We start from the raw sequence: 18,949 nt of genomic DNA on the forward strand, positions 1-18,949 counted from the left end.
CATGACCCATAACATATGGAGAGTTAACTTCCTTAAACCCTTTGGGTTGTGAGTTAAAAAATGCATAGGGGACTAAACCAGGTATTGAGGGCATTTTCTCAGTGATGGAGAGGAAAGGCAGAGAAACACATCACTGTGTGTCATTGCATCCCACCTCTCCCCGTGCCCCCAGCAGACAGAGCAGCTGGGCTGAGGCCCCGGGGATGTCCAGGCTGCAGCCAGCACACGTTCCCTTCGCAGTGGGGCTGCATCTCCTACGTCCGGGGGTCCAGCACTCACGCCGTCTCTCGTGGGGTCACATGTTGCTGCTGCGGACTTGGGAGCTCGGCTCCTCCTTTGGGTCCCTTGTCCTGTAATTTAGGCAGACCTTCTTATTTCCGAAGTCAGCAGCTCCCCTAAGTGTACAGACGCAGGATGTCATAACTCAGACGCCAAACAGCGGGAGCTGCCGGGGAGGGGAGGAAGGAACGGAATGGTGCAGGGTGGCCAAGCTGGAGGAGGCACGGGTGTAAGTGGGAGCCTTGGGAGGATGAAGCTGAGGGTGTCAGGCACAAGAGCCGCAGCGCTGGGTGTCCAGCTGACACCTCATGTTTTAAAGTCTGGGGCATAGGCATTGGAGGTGGAATCTGGAGTCAGGGCAACCAGAGCTGGGGTATAGAAGGAGCAGGATCCAGCCCCTTCCTAGACAGAGATGGTCAAGGGGTGGGGCAAGCTCCGACAGGACCCTGGAGTCCTCCATAAACCGAGGCTGAAGCACCTGGAAATGCAGGGAGCCCATTACAAAGATGGAAGGGGGTGAGATTTTCAGGTTGCACACCAACACCCAAGTGCAAATGGTGCCAGAAATCTGGCAGCAGGCTTCCTTCACATTCTGCAACCTCGTGGGCCTGCGAGGTTCTTCAGGGCAGGATGAATGAATCTGACCTTGTAGCACATAGCAGCCAGACCTCAGCATGGAGGAGCCAGGAGCTAGGAGGCGGGACCCCAGAGAGAGATAAAGGTTGGAGTCACTTAAGGCACCAGACAGGGGCTCAGTGTCCCTGCCACCATTTGCACCAGAAGAGAGTTAGCAGATCTGCTGCTGCTCCCAGTTCAGTGTGTTAATGTGTGTAGCATTGTACTGGTCCAGTTTCACAGAATCTCTGCATTACTAGGGCGGGCATTTGGCAGACTGTGACTTTGAACGTCTACATTATGTTAGATAATTACATTATTTTTCCCAATAAAAGTATGAGTTTTAGATAGCTTGCCTCAGTCTCTTTAAAAACATGTTAATATACATATAGAAATATATATACATTTGGCATATATACATATACATACATATCATATGTATACATATTGATATGCATATATCTAGAAGTATAAACATATGCAAAAGCATAATATACGTATGTATAGTTTGCTGAATTTTCACAAACCAAGCACACTCATGTAACAAGCACTCAAATCCAGAAATACTTCATACCAGCCCTCCAGGAATCCCTATAATGCTAACTCTTAATTTAAAACAAAATTTTATCTTAGCAACTGTGCCTACTCCAAGAAATACCTTTCTGATTCAGCTTGAAAACAAATAAGGAAATACTGTGCACGGTTTGGGCTCTCACTCTCCTGCATACTTTCCATACAGATCTATTCCACAAAGGGAATTACACCCCTGCTCCAGCTTGCCCAGCAAAGTCCATACAGGTTCATTTTGACTACAGAGAATGGACACAGCCCTTTGCAGAGACTGTTGTGCTGCGCAGTCGCTCTGAAGTTGGCCCTGTGCCTGGATGAATGCTCTGCATCCTTTTGATTGACTGATGCCCTGGACATCATCTTTCTAAGCTCTGAGGCAGCAGCCAGCATGGAATGGGTGATTTCCACAACCTCCACTTCTTTGTTTTCACAGCGGTTCCAGTACAGTGCTTGGAACCATTTCTTTGACAGGGCATGGGTGCCTTAGAATCACTAAAGAGTCTGCTTCTAGGGTATTTTGGGCCCAGAGTGTTCGCTGAGGCTTGAGATGGGAAAAGGGGTGCAAATGTTCCTCTGAACCTGTAATGCAAGGTTTTCAGTACTTATCCAGGGAGATCCTCAAAGTTGTGTAATATTGTCATACCCTACTCTTCTCCCTGAAAAGCTGAGAGCCTCTCTACCTGATTGTGAGTTATTTGAGGGCAGGGACATTGATCTTCAACTGCATCCATACTGAGGTGTTTTCTCTACATTCCCAGCATCAGCCTTTGTAGTGGAAGAAAACTGGGAAATCACAGTCAAACACATTACCGTCCCTCTATGTTTCTTTGGGTAACTTTTTCAAACTCTCCAAGCCTTGGTTTTCTCAGCAGTAGAATGTGTATAATAATGCCCACTGCATTATTCATATACATATATATGTGTCTACCAGGTTGCTTGGCTCATTGAAGTATTTCCACAAAGTCCAGCTACTTACATTTGTCTCTTTCTGGCTCACCCAGGGCAAACTGAGATGGGAGGAAGGTTGGGCTCGGAGTGATCTGGATATGTCAGACTGACAGCCAACATGAAGATGAGGCTGGCCACACGATGGTAATGCCACCCAGACTGGCCACGGAACAGCTGAGAGAACAGGGTTTCCTTGCGGGTCTCAGGTGATTAATAAATCTCACCATCACCAGCCAGGAACCTTTTCTCCCCCTATAGATTAGTCCCACAGCCCTTTAAAGGGCTCCTCCTCTCTGACCCTACTCAGTTCTGGCTGTGGTCTGCAGTTAAGTTCATGATTTACCACCTTAAAACAGTACAGTTTTATCTGCATCCACCACTGGAGCTAGCACAATGCCAGGAGCCCAGGGGGTTCTTTATAGATGCTAACTGAATTTATTTTCAAAGTCTATGGTTGAGTTTAGCCTGGAGGTGTATGTAAAATGGTGTATATAGAAGCTCTTATGGTTCCCTCTGCCCTCCAAAGGAGAGGCAGACAACTTTCATCAGATTTTTAAATGGTGAGCTCCTGAAGAAAGGTCTACCCTAAGGCATCTTTAGATGCCTACATACACCAAATACTCAATGGATATGTGTGTCAGGCAAAGTATTAGACCCTCCTGACCACTGACAATTGACTTACAGGTGCCAAGTGGGCAGTGCACTTAAAAACTGGCTTCCTGTCTGACTTAATAAGCCACCTAACTTATCCACAGGCTCAGCCTCTGAGAAGTGACTCTTGTCCTGAGGTTCTCTCCTACAGTAAAGAAAGGAAAGATAGCTATTAATAACACCTAGAATTTGATTTAGACTTACAAGTATATAACCATCTAGATGGCAACTCTAAGAGGGAGAGAGACCAGAAACTGATAGCCCATCATGAAAGTGATAATAATAGCAATGATAATGCAAATAATATCTACCATTTATGAATATATTTAAAGAGCCAAGTATTGGACAGATTGCTAATTATGAATAATCTCATAATATTTTCCCAAGAAGGCAGTAAAGTAAGCTTTAATTTTATCTCCACTTCTCAGAAGCGGAAACTTGGTTGAGGGAGCTCAGGGCATTGGCCTAGAACACAGCCCTAGAGACAAAATCAAGCCTAGATCTGCCTGATTCCAGAGCCTGTGCTGGGAAGTAAATGTAAACCTACCACACTCAGGTGGCTTGGCCTTAAGTCTATGCCCACGATGGTGCCAGGAGAAGATTTCTTTATTCTTGATCCCTGAACTCTACTTCCGCACATGGAGATGATCTCTGGATTTTCCTTTTGGAACCATAGGGGTTATGCAATACTGATTTTAAGTCAAACCACGTGATGGCTGGGGAGGCTTCCCCAAACCCTGGCAGTTTCTGTCACCCACAAGATTGCACTGAGGGGTGAACCAAAAACCTCCAGGTCTGGAAGTCCTCTGTGCACAGTTCTACCATTGCATAAATGCCTTGTCGTTCTCCAGCAGGACCTGCTAACAGTTTTGGACCAAGGAGCGAGAAGGGGTCTAAGTTAAATATATCAATTGTCTGTCATGTGCCAAGTTCATCAGTAAGTGCTTTGTATCAGAGCAAAGTCTCAGAAACTCCTTGAGAGTTCCCTGGCAGGTGCTACAGGAGCTGGTGATCATGTTTAACCAAATCCTCCTTAGAAGCCCTCGTCATATCTTTCTTTATAGTTTCCATTCTAGATTGACAAGTGTAAGTCATCCATCTGCTGAAGAATTGGTAAACGAGGTTCCCTACAATTCCTCAAATGCTGTTTTTTTTTGCGGATAAAGATGCAATAGATTGCACATTCAGAGGATAGTGAGGTTGCCATTGAAAGTTGAGATTCTGGGGAGGAAAGAGCTGGGACTTCTGAAAAGACGTCAGGATCATGAGAACACTGATCTGTAGCTCTAGGTCTGCTCATCAGAGCCCTTGAACAAGTCACGTGGACCTTCAATGTCCTTGCCTTGCAAATAGTTGTTTGCCTTGAATAGTTTACATTATTGAAATAAATATGGTAATTACTATGCAGAAATGCAAATTACTATGCCGAAAAAAGTCACTATGTGAATATAAAATGCCATATACATGAAGAAATCATTGATTGCCTTCTAAAAGGTGGCAGCAAATATGTGCATACTATAAGATTCTAGAGTCAGGTCTGGGTGTGATTCTCAGCTCTAGCATTTATTAGCAGTGTGGTCTTAGGTAAGTCATGTAACTATGAGCCACAGTCTCTACATCTATAAAATGGGGGTAATAATAGTACAAACTTCTCTAGAGTTGTTGTGAGGACTCAAGTAAATATAAATTATTTAGCATAATGCCTAACATATAGTTAGTACTCAAAATGGTACTACTAATAATATTAATAGTATGTGTACAACTTTTATTTCATGTATATTGTGAGCTTTTGTATGCTGGACGTAGCTCAGACTGACTGACTCCCATGAACCAATTATGTGCATCTCTCTCCAACTTTGTTTCCAGTGACATCATACCAGTAGCTTGAAACTGGCCATAGTAGGAGGTATTTACACCACGGAAACCAGCAAATGCTACAGATCAGACCTGTGTGTGCAGGTATGTTTCCCCAGAGTCACTTTGCCAGTATCCCCCTGGTTAAGAATTTTGAATGTGTTTTAGTTTAGGTCCATTACAAAGAGTTCCTGAGATAGATTCATATGCAGATGAGTTATTAAGTGAGTGGTCTCAAGTCAGATCTGTAAGGGAGGGAAGGGAAGCAGCAGATGACACGAGAAGAAGCCAGCAAAGACACGGGTTCAGTGGAGGGCTTGTTTCAGCCTGATCCCACAGCCGGTTCTGCAGCTTGACAGTACCACAGGAGAGTTCCCACCTTGAGGCAAGGGGACCACGCTTTTCTCCCCCATATTAATTGGCCATTGCCTATTGACCACCTTCAGAAGAGAATATAGCCTCCCAGGCATTTCTGGGTGAGACAGTATTTAATCTCAGAATGATTCTCTATAAAAGTGTCCAGCTATGAGTCACTGATGTCCAGTGCTGCTGAGAGATGGATGCACCATCAGTGAAGGGGCATCTGATTAGGACACTGCAGCATCTACTCCAATACGGAAACAGACTGTTGTCCTAGACATTTGAACTAGAATAGATTTAGAAAGCCACCTCTCCTAAGTGTGTAACACCATCCAGTGGGGTTTATTCAATCAACAAATATTTATTTAATATGAACTACATTCCTGGTCACAGGGGCAATGCTGAGGATTTAAGGGTGAATGCAATCAGTGTGGAATTCCTACGCCAAAGGAGTTTACATTCCAACTCAAGAGACGGAAGTTAACCAAATGCTCCCACAAATAAACATACATTCACAACTGTGATGGTTGCAGTGAAAAGAAAAAGGGACATCCAAGTACTCTTGGATATAAAGACAGGGGTTTGATACACACGCAGGCTCCAGAAGGCTTCTCTAAAGAAGTGACAACAGAGCAGAGGTGTGAAGCATCGAGTTGGAGCTTTCTAGGTATGGGAGTGGATCGACCTAAAAGTGGGAGGGACTGACATCAGGCAGGAGAGTAATCTTCCCCTGGGTCCATCTCCCAGGCAAGCTTGTGCGTGGAGATTAGTTCCTGGAGCCCAGGGAGTGGACGGCTCTTGGAGACCATGCGGAGCCAGGAAATGAAGAAGCAAGGGGAGTTGTCTCTGCCCTTCTGTGGAGACCAGACTTAGAAGGCTGGCCAGTTTTTCTCTATTTCTACTGAGATTCTAGAAATCTCCTATTTTGAAAATAAGCCTATTTTTATATTTTCTGAGATTGGCTGCTTTCTATTTTTCTTTGATGTTTAGAAAAGTGCCTTTTGAAAATTCCTGCCTGATTTAGCTATGCCAAGGAAAGGGGGATGTGTCCTTACTAAGTCCTGAAGATAAAAAGAGGGGGAGTGATAGGTTTCTATATGTATATATGTGGGTGTGTTTGGTTCATATGAATGCATGTAAGCCTGTGGGCACACGCGTGTGCATGTGTGTGTGCAGGTGAGTGTCCACCTTGGTTACCAGGGCTGGGAGGTGGAGAGCAGAGGCCCGGGAGAAGAGTAGACAGGGCAAGTTGTGGCGGAAGGAGGAGGAGGGCAAGGGCTCATTGCGGCTGCTCAGCCCATCATTAAAGAGAAACAACATTCCCAGCAGGAGGTAGAAGGGCAATAAAACCAGTGGCTCCACAATTTATGATGCTAACTGAGATTCCATAGTTTGAAGCTAGACTATTCCCGGAGCATCAAGGTCAACAAGCCGGCAATGCTCAGGCTCCCAAAGAGCTCCCCCGTGCCCACCTATTAATCAGCCCATTGCTAAAAATGCACCAATGAGCTTGGCTCTGGAAACATCATTAATAAGCAGGGACAGGCCAAATTGCTAAGAATTCCAGGATAGGGCAGGAAGGCAAGAAAAAAAATATTTATATACACATATGTGCGTGTTTGTATATGGGGTATAGCCTATTATGTACATTGAGCCATCTATTACAGAGGTCATATATAAGTGTGTTCATTCATTTTCCATATATTTAACGTTATATGAGAAATTTTCAAGCTTTAGAACCTTGCCAGATGGAATTAGAGCAGTTGTTCTTCTGCCGAGACTTTGGGAAATTAATGAGGTCCTCACGCAGAGCCATGAGAAAATAGAAAAAAAAATTTTTAAGTGTCCAGTTTCCAAAAATAGAGCAGCCACAATCCCGGAGAGAGTGATCAGTTTAGCGATCAGTTTAGTGGCTAATCTTGAGGCCCATCAGTGGCCCCAGCATAGCTTTGGGTTATAGCAATTCTGAACGGAGCTTTAATAGGCTTAGCCCAGTCAGGACGCCAAGGGCCTCCAGGCAAAGGGCATTTTCCTACAGATTCTCTGGAGCCATCTCCTCTCATCTAAACAAACAGATCATTCTCTCTAGCTTCTTCCTGGAGCGCAGAGTTAACTTTCTTTTGTTTAGGAAAGAAAGTAGTAATAGGGAGGAAACCTATGCAATCTGAACCCAGAAGAGCATTTTCTTTGTACTAAGGCTTCAGTATTGTCTGGGAGCTTGGACCCCAAGTTGGAAATCTCACCCCAAAAATGTGTTTCTGTTTTAACATTCTCTCGTCAAAGCTTTTCCTGGATTCTCTGTTCCCGCCAGAGACCACCCTGAAAAAGAACGCTGAGCCACTGTTGTCGCTCTCCAAGCCCCGTGGGACAAGTCTTTGGCCGATATGGCGACCTCCCATTCTGATGGCTTTCCTCATAGAATGCAAGGGGTGGGGAAAGGAGAGCCCAGCCCTGAGTCACCGCTTCAGTCGGATGAGCCAGCTGGTCCCGAACAAAACCACTGCTGGCTGCTTCCTGCCTCTGCTCCAGTCTTTGCCTCCAGTTTGGAACAGGAAGAACTTTTTGTCAGCAGTCACCCCTAACGTGTGTTTTCCTATTGCTTAATGGACCTCAGGAGCAGAAATGCTGTTTTTCCACTTCCTCAGGTCCCTGCAGCCCTCTCTTCTGTTTGGGGCTGCCTCAGAGGAAATCCACAATGGATACTATGTTGTGTTTGGTCTGAACAACAGAAAATGGCTCTGAGTAGATTTTAAGGGTTCTTCTTGCTAGCAGTGAAGGGCAGGGCATATATATTCTTTTACATCTGTGTGTGTGTTGAGATAACATATGGGGGCGTTTTTAAACCGCCCTTTATTGAGCATGTACTATACACCAGCACTATATATTAAGTATTTACATTCATCATGCAATATCCTTCCATGAAATGGCAACTCGAAGGGTAATTTCCTAAGATACCAGAGCTGGTGAGTAGAGGAGTTGGAGTTTTAACCCAGGTCTGTCTGATCCAGAGCAGGTCCTGTGTCCCCATGAATCCCATTCCACACCCCTCAAATATCAGAACTTCCAATAGCCAGAGTTTAGCTCACTTGGACATTTTGCAGATGGACAATTGAACCTGTCAATTGGTAAGTAGTAGTAAAGAGACAAAAACTAAAGGCACACAGGTCTCTTTGTCCTGTGTCTCTGGGTGATGAAAATGATGGGAAAGGGGCTTCCTCCCTCTGCTCCAGTCTTTGCAGGCCTTCACCTTCCTCACTGAGCAAACGCAGAACCGAACTACCAGGAATGGAATTCAGTCATCCCATCACGCCAGGTACACTGCAGGCAGGTGTGAGCACCTGAGCTGGGAAGATAGCAACTGAAGGACCAAAGGCAGCTTCTACGCAAGAAGCCAGCTCAGTACCCAGCCTAAGACCAAGTGCCTTGTCCTAGGAGTCCCTGAGAGGACCAAGTCCTCTGCACGTGTGCATGCGTGCGCATGCACACCCACACTCACCCGCACCCATCTCCCACACTCACACACACACACACACATCAAGTGCAGCTTCCCGGGCTGGTGCCCCTGGGGATGGATCCTGACTCACAGACTTCCCAGAGAGAAAGAGATGCGAGCTGTGGGGCCGAGGGAGAAGGGGAGACAGCAGCCGCTAGGGTGGTTTCTTTCTCAGTCCTAGTAAGCCCCGGGGAGGACCTATTGTGCTCCTCATGGCTGCTGAGATATGAGGTATGTTCACCGACTGGAAGCATTTTGGTTTTAATTAAAAACACAGATGAACTAGAGAATGAGGAACCCAGGGCCAGCCTTCAAAGCAGCTTGGGGGAAACTGAATTTGAGTCCTACCTAACATTTTCATGACCTTGAACAAGCTGTTTTATTATGCTGTGCTTAGGTTTCACCATTAATGTGGCTGGCACCTAATAATTTTTGTTGATCTAAATTGTTAGAAATGTGGAATTTTCCAACCCAGATCTAAACATAGGCTTTGGCTACCATGGTATCTTCATTATTTATATGCTCCTCAGAAGGAAGGTAAAAGAAACGAATACTCAGTGAGAATTTACTCTGTACCAGGCACCGTATCAGGCACTGTACAGGCATTAATCCAGTTTCATCCTCATCCTACATATCTTTAACCCCAGATATAAATAAGTTTCAGAGAGGTTTTGAATGTTATCTGATCTCCAACAGCTCTGAAGTGAAGGGCTGCAGGTCAGAACCAGTCTAGCTGATGTTTGTCAGGCTGTCTCTGACCTTTGCAGCACACTTATAAATTTTCACACACACACCAAAAACAAGGGAAGATTCCTGTTGTGCCCCACGGTACTCTGTCTTTCTCCTTCTACATGACTTCCATTTGCAACTGGACCCTGCTCACTCAGCTGGGCCAGTCATTTATAACTGGGCCAGAAATTAATATCTTCATGCCCAATTGTTTACCCTTTGCTACTCATCTAAGTCTAGAGGACAGCAGCAGACACTTCTATTTCCTTTTCACTTGAAGTGAAATGCCCCAAATCCAACTTATCCTTGGGCTTCTAGAAAAGTCCATGGAGTAGGGGAGGTGCCAAGCCACACTGGCTGGGTGCTGAAAATGAGCATGCCTCACCCCATACTCCCAAGCCACTTCCCCTCCTGACCTCTCAGTTTTGGGTCAATGGGATGATATTCTGCCATGAGCTGAGGTTGCAGGGCCAGTGGTCTGAAAGTCCTCCCTTAGCCAGGGCCTGGACCTCAGGAGCTGCCCGGACGATCCCAGGGTCATTAATGGTAGTACCTGAGCTGGCATGACAATTCAGAGGTGCAGTAAGTTCAGGAAGAGAAAACTAACTCAGTGGTCGTATATCAAGAGTCCACTGGTCAATAAAAAAGTTAGTTACTTAGCTGTTCAAGATAAATACGCCACCAGCGCCTACAGGAAAGAAGTCTAAGAAAATAATCTCTAAGTACAAGTTGGGCACTTCATCATTCAGCTTCGCCCTTCTGCTTGCAGATTCTCCATTGGCCTCCCAGTGACTTTTAGTAGAGCTTGAAGTTGGGGAGTGAGATCCCCACCATTTTATTCTTCTTTCTCAGGATTGCTTTGGCTATTCGGGGTCTTTGGTGTTTCCATATGAATTTTTGAACTATTTGTTCCAGTTCGTTGAAGAATGTTGCTGGTAATTTGATAGGGATTGCATCAAATCTGTATATTGCTTTGGGCAGGATGGCCATTTTGACGATATTAATTCTTCCTAGCCACGAGCATGGGATGAGTTTCCATCTGTTAGTGTCCTCTTTAACTTCTCTTAAGAGTGTCTTACAGTTTTCAGGGTACAGGTCTTTCACTTCTTTGATTAGGTTTATTCCTAGGTATTTTATTCTTTCCCAGTGACTTTCATTGTCTAAATTCAAAACTGATTTTCATGAGATGGTGCATCAAGCTTCAGGGTTTGGGTCATGTATCTATTATTTTCCTGTTTACTAAGAGACAACAGAGATCAAGGAGCTCTTGAGTTTTTAGAATTTAATTTCTTGTCTTTTTTTTTTTTATCCCACAACACCAGGCTTTTGCTCTGTCTGGCTCTATCCGGTCCTGTCTGGCCATTCTCTGTCCTCTGAAATAACTTCCTCGCTTCGGTTCTCCTTCTCCTTTCCGAAGCCAGTCCCTTCTGCTTCTCCTCTGGTTTTTCTAGCGGAGCCCCATGATGTCCGTTCCAGCTCTTTATAATTACCTCCCTCAGGCTACTTGGGGTGAGTGACTCAGCACTCTGCCTTGTTCATGGGTTTTGTGTGTGTGTGTGTGTGTGTGTGTGTGTGTGTGTGTGTGTTTTAGAAACCAGATATTTGTTTCACATAATCCCTGCAATATCATGGCCTTTAGATGCTCATTTATGCTTCCCTTATAAGCGGAGTACCTACAGTTCTCAAGTCTCTTTGGGTAAAAAAGTTAGATTTGGGAAGAAGTAAGTGGACTAGGCTTCCACCGCAAACCATATGTGCTAGCTGTTTCTCCTCTCCAAAGACATTTTCTCATCTGTAAATAGGGGGCATGGCATGTACTTCATAGGGTTGTTACAAAGATGGAAAGAGAAGGTGAATGTAAAAGGCCTGATGCAGTGCTTCCTCACTGGATTTGTTTTCCCAAATATATTATTTCTTTTTTGTTTCAGATATCCACTCAGCAAATAGATCAGACCAATTTTTCCTTCCAAATAACTCTCATATGCTCCTAATTCTCTTGCATTTCTACTGCTCCTTTTAAATCAAGGTCATAGTGCTTAGCTCTGAACTTTTATAATAATCCCCCAAGTGATTTTTCAGCTTCTCACCTTCACCTTTTTGTACATCAGATTCATTTTCCTAAATTGGACATTCTCTCCCTAGTTGGGTTTCAGCACTCAGCCCTTCTTAGCTGCAGATGGTTTTTACCCCTGTGGATCCAGCTCAAACCGCCACCTTCCCAGGCCTCCGAACCAGCTCCTTCCAAGCAGGGCAGCTGGGGTTGTCTTATACTTAAACACGTCTAAGTCCTGCTGTCAGACCCGCCATTGCTGCAAAGGCGTCCCCACAGTCTTCAGACCTTTCACAATCTTGGCCCCCTCTCTTCTGCTCTCCTCATCTCCACCCTTTTATCTACTCTTGTCTTTGCAGTCTGGAGTCCTTTCCATCTTAAAACACTGAAATGTCACCAGAAAAAGTGTTTGACTCACAGAGACTAGGGTTTGAATCTCATTTCTAAGGAGTAATGTCTAAGTCAATAAACCACTCCATCATCCATTCTTTTGGTATCAAAGGAGGCTGCTGATACCCATTTAGACAACACTGTGGGAACTAGATAAGAAAACAGAGCCAAAGTCCCCAGTGACCAACAGAAAATGCTCAACAAATGCCCATCTCTCTCTTTCCACTTCTAGGCTGTACTTTGGTTAGTATTCTCTCTGCCCCTACATTTTATGTCATTTCTTTGCTCACCAGCCTCCTCTTGTCATATTCTTTATTTTTTCCCCCACTAATGATATATGTTGAACCAATCCACCCTGTAATGACAATGGGAGCAAATAAAATTCAGATTATACTTACACACACTTGGACACCAAGTAGCATGGTGTCAAATATACAATGAAGCAACTATCGAAATAACAAGGAGGCATCAATGGAAACACATTCATAAAACAAGGACACAATCTCACCTTCCTTAGGCTGATATGCTTTTGCAGGAAATAGACATAGGCTAAAAATAGAAAAGATGATTTTATAAGACATCCATATAACATCTATAAACATCACCCACATATTAGCCAACACAGAAAATCTCAGTAAGTTCCAAACTCAGAAATCAATTTGACAGCAAAAAATTGTTTGCACTATTCAGAGCCCAATTCAAATTCTTCCTCTTTCAGAGAACCTTCTCCGAGATCTCCCTGCAGCATGGACATGATTATGTCTCTAAAGCCCAGCTGGCTTCGTCTCTCATAGAGAGAGCTTCTGATGTTCCTAAATGCACCCTTTCCCCATGCCCTATCTTTAAAAATTGTCAGAAAGTTTGTTTCACTCATGAATCCATTTGTTCAAAGGGCTATTCGTTCATTCATTCATTTAAGAAAAATAACCCCAAAGGCATCCTGATAACTAATGCTCACTCCAGGAATCACTCTGGATTAAGTCCACCCCATGAATGGTTTGCAATTTAGCAACTTTATGTCAGCAACTCGTATTGGACAGTGCGTTCCACAGGTTTTAGAGTATTCAGAAAAACACATTGGGACATGTGCTTCATGAAGGGGGCAAGAATGAGAGTGTCATATCTTATGTATTTGAGATGTGAAGAATACCTTGACTCCTGGCCTCTTCTCTAGAACCACAGGGACCCACATCTCCCACGTTACCTCTCCTGCTCACGGACTGAGCCTGAGCAGCTCACCTGGCCACACCTTCCTTCGCATGATGCCACCTCACTCCACTTACCCCACCTGCCTCCTCTCCTTGGGCTGCTCTGACCACCCCAGCCAGCATGAGCCTTGCCTGGAAGGGCCCCGTCCTCCAGGACTCTAAGGGATCTTCCTGTGTCCCCCTCAGGGTCTTCTGTGTCTGTTTTGTCCCAGTCCTTCCCAGATAATATCTCTGACACCAGTTACAAATACAGCCTTGCCTCCCCTCCATCAGACCCAAACAAAGCAGGCTCATCCTTACCAGGAAGTGGGTTCTCAGATGAGGTTTACTCTCTCTGGCCTGGGTGTGCCTTATCCACTTGGCAGCTAATTAACCATCACCTACTAAGTGCCAGGTGGTGGTAAGCATCTTGAGTTCAGAGATGAATCAGACACAACATAAGTTCTTTAAAGAATTTTTAGATTAGTGGGAAAGATAAACCCATTTGCAAATAATTATAATAAACACAATACAACTTGCTAAGGGCTCAGTTAATGTGATATATATGTTTTGGGCTTTTGTGCCAGTTAGGAGCCACACCTGCTCCTAATTCTCACTCATTCTTTCACTCAACAAGCATTTATTGAGCACCTAATATATTCCAGACACTAGGAATGCAGCAATGAAAACACAGACATACTTTTCTCTATCACAGAACTTACAGTCTAGTGAGAGGGACAGATAGTAAATGACTAATCACATAGTTACTTTGTTGTTTGATAAATTACTTTGTTAATTCTACAAATATTTATCGAGTGCCTGCAATATCCCAGGCAACTGCTCTAAACACTGTGGACACAATGACAAAGCTACACACCTTTCCTATCTTCCTAGGTCTTCTAGAGAGCAGTCAAGAAACAAAATAAAAAGGTAACACATATTGTAGGTTGGTGGTAAATGTTAAGGGAAAAAAAATGTTAAGCAGAAAAAGAGGGTATTAAATAACAGGGGAGGGAGAGGGTGTGAAATGAATGAGAGGGTCAGGGATGGCCTCCCTAAGTAGGTGACTTTTATAAGAGGACCTTGAGACAGTGAGAGAGCAGGGCATGAGGATACCTGAGAAACAAGAACTCCTGCAAGAGGGAATGGCAAGTGCAAAGGCCCTGAGGCAGCAGCATATCTGGTAAAGGAAAATTCAGCACAGTGATAAAGCAGAGCTGGGGTGTCCACTTGGGGTGCTCAACAAAGACCTCTGTGAGAAAATGATCTTTAAGATGAAGCAGGACACCAAGGCAGTGTTCCTACATGACTTCTTTGACTCTGTTCCATTTGGGATTTCTGTTTCTCAAGCTGACAACTTTCTGTGCCTAGAATTCATTCCTGTGGCCAAGCCCTCCCAGCTCCCTCTTCCCCAGCACATCTAACCAGGGTCCTGCTCCAAACTAGATGTCACCCTGGCATAATCATGTCCTGGAGATATCTGATCCTACTGCCCATGCCTCATCCCCACAATGCCCCACAGCAGAGAGAGACTAACCTGGCACCTACCAGAATTTCTTATGTCCATTTGGCCGACTGGGGCCCCTCTCTCCACCAGTGGCCATCTTTCCACTCTAGTCCCATCAGCTGTTCCTGTTCCAAATGCTTCATGCTCTGAGGTCCCAGCATGCTTTGCAGCTGGTCCTGGCCAAGTTATGACACATTCACACTTCCCTGAAAAAGGAAATATAGCTTCAATATATATATATATATATAGCAGCAATATAGCTTCTGGAGACTTGATTATTTATGGGGCTTCAGTCTACTTGGAAAGCCTACAGAGAAAAATGGCAAAGGAACAAGAATTATGACAAGTTATATTCAGTGATCACTCGCCATTTACTAGCTGTATGTCTCTAGGAAAGTTGACTTCACTGAGCTTCAGTTTTCTCATTTGTAAACTGAGAATTCCTTTTCTGCTTCACAGCTTTTGAAGGATTCAGTAAAATAAATTAATTGAAGTACCTGGCACATAATAAGTGTTCCAAAGAAAGTTTGTTGAATATGAAACTTCAGTCCCTCTTTGATTGATGCCAAGGGTCAACAATTTATAGCCTATGGGTCAAATCTGGCCCATGGCTTATTTTTATGAATAAAGCTTTATTGGAACACAGCCAGACTATTGTTCTTTTGTGCTACAAAAGCAGGGTGGAATAGTTGCTACAAGGCCTAAAATATTTAATGTCTGGTCCTTTACACAAATGTATAAACCTCTGGTTTATACTATCATGAGACATTCTAGTATTATGGGTAAGCAAAGGCTTGGGAACCAGGCTGCCTAGATTTAAATGCTAGTTTTATCACTTACTAGCTTTAAAACTCTGAGCAAGCTATTTAACTTATCTGCACCTTAGTTTCCGCATCTGTAAAGTGGGTATCCTAGTTTATCACATTAGGCTGATGAAAGAAAAATGGGCCAGTCTAGTGAAGTGCACAGCATATTGCCAGGCCATAGGTTAGTGTTAACCAATGTAATGGTTATTATTGTGAATATTATGTAACATTATATTTGCTGCCCAAGGAGTTTCTCCATCAACTAGGGCTACAGATGGTTCTCAGAATTAACCTGAAACCCAAGGACCTTGCCAAAAATGGCATATAAACATCCCTCAAGGTGGCTCGTGTATGGCCCAGGATCTGGCCCCACTCTCTATTTCTTCTCGTGGCTGCTCTCTGTCTTCTCCTCCTGGTTGGTAATGTGGCCTGAAGAGGCTTTCCTGCCATGCCTTTTGTAGGGGTGGGCATGAGTCACCACTGAGCCTCATTTGCTAATGAGGATGCACTCGCTTCAGTCTGATTGGTAAGAGCACATGGGATGATCATTGGCACGCAGCGCAACCCTCATTCAGCTCTGAGGTCCATCAAGCCAAGGGAGGTGAAGCATCCTCTAGTGGCCTCTGTGTGCACTTGAAGGCTTATAGAGCAGAAATTTTCTACGAGGTCAAGGGCTAAAGTGACAGCTCAGGTCCGGAGCAGCACTGGGACAGAGCAAGAACAGGTGCCCAATGACCTGGGGGAGGCCACCTCCTGAAAACTGGAAACCTGCTGTCGAGTAAACAAAAGTTTAAACAGAAGAACTCCTGTTAAAGAAACAAGGTCAGGCAGGCGAGTGTCAATAGCCCCCAAAGCATCAACAGCCAGACAGTGGGATAGAGACCCAGAACTACTTGCCCAGAGAAAAAAGAGGAATGTCCAAAGAGACCAGGAAGAAGAGGAAATGTGGGTGTGTGTATGAGCATGTGAGCGAGTGCGTGTGTGTGTTTGCACATGCATGCATGAACATCCAAGCTCTGTAGCCATTCAGAGATAAGATGGTGCAGAACCACCTTCATACATTTGATCCTTCCACAATGCAGGACTTCTAACATTTCTGAAACGACTGACTCCGATTTCCCTTGCCTATAAAATTAATGACACTATTCCTGGATCAACATAATCTAACAAAATATTATACTTTTTCTATTTTGGAATAGCATTTATACAAAAAAAAAATCTTATCAAACTATAAATTTAATCACACAGGTTTCCATGCTGGTTTTGCAGACAAGCTCACAGCCTCATGTCAGCAAGCTAGCCCCAGATCTTCTGAGACTCCTGCCACCCACATCCATGGGACGTATGCTTTCGGGCAGCCATCAAAAATGCCTAAAGAAGACTTCTCATGTGAATCAAAAGGAGTTTGATTAAGAGCCAAGCCACCTGTGGGGAGTGTAGTCGAAGCTGCTGCCACCTCACCCTGAATGGATGAAGTATTCATGCAGCAAATAGAGGGCCTCAGCACACGCCCCAGGTGTGGCAATACTAGGGAGCAATAGTCCTGTCAAGGAACGCAGGTGACTGTTGAGTTGGCTTGTTTGAGCCAAGAAATTGTCTTTAGCCAACGAGGACACCTCCTTGAAAAACAAAGACCTCAGCTACAAATGCCAAAAACTATCTTACCCCAAAGTAAGTAAGATAACTTTCTATCTTAAATAACCAGCCCGGTCCTGGTGAACTTTTCAAATACATAATTCAGGCATTCACTAAGGAAAAACCAAATCAGTTCCTCCTACTGACACATTCTTTCTCTGGCTTTATTTTCACTCCAGAAACAGAATTTAGTCTGGGGGCATTTGAGTCCCAATGAAGGACCTCTCCAGCCCCAGATTAGGACCTGGCATGTAGTAGGCACTCAATAAATTTGAGCTAACTTTCTGATTGGCTGTGTTCCACTCTGAACAAAGAAACCAAAGTATTTCTTACCTTGTCTGATGCTACTCCAACGGAGTATGGTTTCAAACCTGTTCCTTCAATATTCTCTTGGCTAATAGGACTTAAATACATCTAAATGCAATATTCTGGCAGGTGTTTTTTTTTTTTTTTCTGATGATTTCGAAACAAATTTTCCATTCCAACTTAAAGATCCATTAGACCTATGCTTTCCTTGCAGCTTGTCTGTCAGTCTGTCTGATGGACTGGTAGCAGGTTTGCATCATAGTAACCAAACCCTCTGCAAATTTAGCCACGCCCAAAAGTAGGTTTCAACATGCTTAGAAACATGAACAAGGGGGCTCAAGGTAAGCATGATAGGAGAGGAAAATAATACTGCCAAATGTAGCCATTTTTGAAAAGACGTAAGATTTTCTACACTTGATTCATTGGTTAGAAACGGAACATTCTGTATCTCCACACACAGATAAGACACGTGCCTCATTCCTTTGCTGTCAGCTACAAGCCTGGGGGAAGGACCCGAACACGCTGCAGAGAGTGTCTCTCTGAGGACCACGGTTCACAGGGGCCCCCGACTCCTCGCATTCCATCAGGCTCCACCAACCAGAGAAGAGAAGGGAGAAGGAGCAGCCTGGGAGACAAGTTCTTTACCTCCTCTTCTTGAGGGCATTTAACCAGCCGGCGCTTTGCAGATGTTCCATGTTAGGCCTGAAGCTGAAACTGAAGGTAGGATTCAGATCACTGAACAGAGAGCTGGAAATGCTCCTTCCCAAGGCAGAAAGATGGTCTAAGTCAAGATTCAGCAGCAGGTACCTTTGAGGACCTTCCCTTTCAAGTACCCACAGTGAGTCTGCCCCAGTTACAGACGTTTCCCAAGTGCCTAATGTGAGGTCAGACCAGTGCTGGGTGATTTTGGAGGGAACCACCGGTTATTTCAAGTCTTTTATTTCATTTGATCTTCCCAGCAGCCTCTCACACATGTAACGCAGGGAAGTTTCTTACGAGGTCCAGTCCTAGGGGCTGGGGGATATGGTGGCAAGCAAAATCCAAGAGAGGGAACTCAGAAGTTGATAAAGGAGATGGCCGTTCAGCAGACAATGACATCGACTGAAGTTCTATTCCAAAGCAAGCTAAGTGTTTGGAGGGAGAGGACCAGCATCCTAGGCAGATTCTGGGAAGCACAGCATAGTGGCTAAGATTGGAGATGTCGGAGCCAAAAGGCTGGAGGTCAAATCCCAGCTCTGCCAGCTCTGCTGTGGATCCCTGGCCAAGTCCTTCTGTGCCTCATCTGTAAAACAAGGATAATCACAGCACCTACATCATGCGGTCATTATAGGATTAAGTGAGATCATTTTTGTGAAATACCTGGAATGGTGCAGTGTGAACATGTAGCTAAGGAGCATGTGCTGAGGAGCCCTGAGGATGGCAGGCCACTATTCCCATCCCACTGACAAGGGGAATGGCGTTCAGGGCCATGTGCAGACTACACCAAGGTCACATACTGTTGCTGAGGGAAGCTCTACCTGCTACACGCCAAACACGGCCAGCTTCTCCCTTTACCAGGCTGCCTGATGG

At 44.6% G+C, this 18,949-nt stretch overlaps 1 long non-coding RNA gene across 1 annotated transcript in view; it reads right to left on the minus strand.

Moving 5' to 3' along the window:
* The window catches only part of LOC130683895 (uncharacterized), a 30,043-nt gene extending 12,250 nt beyond the window's left edge, over window positions 1–17,793 (minus strand). Inside the window, exons 1-2 of the long non-coding RNA XR_008997950.1 lie at window positions 17,408–17,793; window positions 14,675–14,839 (exon numbers count right to left, since the gene is read on the minus strand). This is a non-coding gene — a long non-coding RNA (uncharacterized LOC130683895). The remainder of the gene's footprint in view (window positions 1–14,674; window positions 14,840–17,407) is intronic.
* Between the last annotated feature and the right edge of the window lie 1,156 nt (window positions 17,794–18,949).

The sequence above is a fragment of the Manis pentadactyla genome, chromosome 5, assembly GCF_030020395.1.
Source record: "Manis pentadactyla isolate mManPen7 chromosome 5, mManPen7.hap1, whole genome shotgun sequence".
Taxonomy (NCBI): domain Eukaryota; kingdom Metazoa; phylum Chordata; class Mammalia; order Pholidota; family Manidae; genus Manis; species Manis pentadactyla.